The sequence below is a fragment of the Myotis davidii genome, unplaced genomic scaffold, assembly GCF_000327345.1.
Source record: "Myotis davidii unplaced genomic scaffold, ASM32734v1 scaffold112, whole genome shotgun sequence".
NCBI classification, from domain to species: domain Eukaryota; kingdom Metazoa; phylum Chordata; class Mammalia; order Chiroptera; family Vespertilionidae; genus Myotis; species Myotis davidii.
In genome coordinates, this window is record NW_006284838.1 from 2,391,858 (window position 1) to 2,394,828 (window position 2,971).

Sequence of the window (2,971 nt, forward strand, 5' to 3'; positions counted from 1 at the left end):
TTTTTATTTTATTGATTTTTAATTTTATTTCCTATTTATTTATTTATATTGTTTTTCCAAAAATATTAATTTATCTGTCTCACAGAGTCAGCAGTCTTTGAAGGGCTACTTCTTTTTTATTTTTAAATTTTTATTGAATTTATTGGGGTGACATTGGTTAACAAAATTATATAGGTTTCAGGTGTACAATTCTATATGATGTCATCTGTATATGGTATTGTGTGTTCACCACCCAAAAATTCAATGATAGAAGACATTTCAAATGAAGAATAATAATTCAAACTACCATTATCATATTTGCTAAATTTATTATTTTTTTGCAAGGAACCAGTTTTTGTTTTATTGTTAGCTCTATAGTTATTTCCGTATTCTAGTTCATTAAATATATTATTTAAAATCTGTCTCACAGAGTCAGCAGTCTTTGAAGGGCTACTTCTTTTTTATTTTTAAATTTTTATTGAATTTATTGGGGTGACATTGGTTAACAAAATTATATAGGTTTCAGGTGTACAATTCTATATGATGTCATCTGTATATGGTATTGTGTGTTCACCACCCAAAATCAAGTCTTCTGTCATCATTTGTCCCCCTTTACCTTCCTCTACCTCCTTCCTCCCCCTTTCCCTTATTGTTTGTGTCTATGAATTTACTTTTTTGCTTAATCCCTTCACTTTCTTCAACCAGTCCCCCCAACTCTCCTCCCCAATAGCTGTTAATTTGTTTTCTGCATCTATTTTGTTTGCTTATTTATTTTGTTCATTAGATTCCACATATAAGTGAAATCATATGGTATTTGTCTTTCTCTGACCAGCTTATTTAACTGAGCATAATACTCTCCAAATTCAACCATGCTGTCACAGACATCTTTTCGTATGTCTATTGTCCATCTGTACGTCCTTTTTGGAGAAGTGTCTATTCAGGTTCTTTGCTCATTTTTTAATTGGATTGTTTCTTTTTAAGTGTTGAGCCGTGTAAATTCTTTATAAATTTTAAATATTAACCCCTTATCAGATGTATTCTTGGTGAATATGTTCTCCCATTCAGTGGGTTGTCTTTTCATTTTGTTGATGATTTCCCTTGCTGGAGGACTATAGCTTTCACTCTGTTTATTTCCTACTGGGTTTGCCAATTTTTGCAAAATGAACTCAAATTTACCTGATTCCATCTGAGCAAATCCTGGGTTAAGGGTAAGGTCCTTCATTGCTTTTACGTCCCCATGGTGCACTAGGTTGTGATGAGCTGAGACTCTTGAAAAACAAATTTTCATTTTGACATAAACAGAAAAATGTATTAATAATAATCATAGCAAACAACAGTAATAGCACACACTTAAACCTCCAATCGATGAGAAGATAGACTTGTTGATATGTGTGCACAGAGTCAAGGCTTTCTTATTATGCCTTAGCTGACAGTGCACATTCCTTCCTCTGTCCCAAGCTCTCCTTCCTCTAAGTCTATAACACACTCAGGGGCCTGGTTTTATGTAGTCACTCAGTTTCAGATTTCTACCTCTCTGGGAGGTATGCTCATTTGCTGAATGGGTTGAATGCCCCTTGTCCTCGGAATCTACTGGCCCTTCAAAGTTGTGTCAAGGGCATCAGGAAACACAGCCCTGAGAAGTGTCTTCTTTACAAAGAGCCCCTCTTAGTGCCTGGCAGGCTCCTTTACAACAGGAACCTGGGAGGACTGCCGAACAGGCATGAGGACTTGAATACACAGAACTGATGACTTTTGAGAAGTCAAAACACCAATCACAAAGCAAGATCAAAGCAAGAGCAGTTCCTGCTCCCCACCAGGGAAAACCCAAACCTTTTGAGTTATTTGATAAGACTAAGTGCTTCAAAGAGTGAGTGTAAGTTTCGGGAAGGGCGGGAATCAAAGGTCATGTCAGGGACTTGGAAAAGGTGACTTCATCAGGCTTTGACGATAAGAACTGGACACCCCTGGAAACCCAGGCATGGAGGAGCACGGACCAGTAGGGTATCTGCCCCACTCATGGTCTCACTTCTCTGCTCACTATCTCAGCAGGTCCTTCTGTGTACCTGGAGACAAGGAGCTGAATCAAATGCTCTTAGAAAAGTAAGAACACTGAAAAAGTGTCAGATGTTCACACCAGCTGTAGAGAAATCAAGGGGGCTGCTCTGAGGACATGATGCAGGGGATTCAGTTGTTCCATTAATGTCTGGTGAGCCTTGACTCTGTTTCCAGAGACTCTTCTAGGTGGGGATACAACAGCTGAAGAACAGGACTTCTGTTCTAAGGAATCGCCTGGTCATTAAATACGCAACCAAATAAAGATTATGTTGCAGACAAAAATTAAAGGCAGAGAATTACAATTTTGATAGAGTGGCTACTTAAAGTTAAATGGTTAGGGAAAGCCCTTTCTCCAGAGATAATATTTAAGCTGAAATCTGAATGACAACAAAAAATTCTGCAAAGATAGAGGGAAGTGTCCTGGGCTGGCACAGCTAGTGCAAATGCCACATTCAGTTTTGAATGTAACATACCTACAAATACTTCTCCTTGTGCCTAGCCCTGTGACATGCCCAAGGAAGACATTTGATAAATGTTCTGAATGAGAAGGGTGGGAAGAGAGGAGTCAGTGTTGTCAGTAGACTAACCAGAAATGGAGGGTAAACTACAGATACAGGGGTGTGTGCCTGTGCATGTGTGCGTGTGAGTGCACATGTGAGCATGTATCTGGTAGAATATCTATACTTGTCTCTTCTATTAAAAATGTCTGTAGGAAAATAGACTGAGAAGCTGTGATTCTAGAGGGTCAGTTGCCGAGCTATAGAGATGGATGCATGGGAGGGGCCAGCAGAAGGAGGAGTTTAGGGTATTAAAGTAGAGAGCTGCCCAGTGCGGCTGAAGGGCCCACCATCAGCCCTGGAGAGCTGCCCAGCATACAGGAGTTCTAATAATGGTTGTTTATTAACTTGGGGTGAAAGCCAGTCCAGCACTGTCCCGG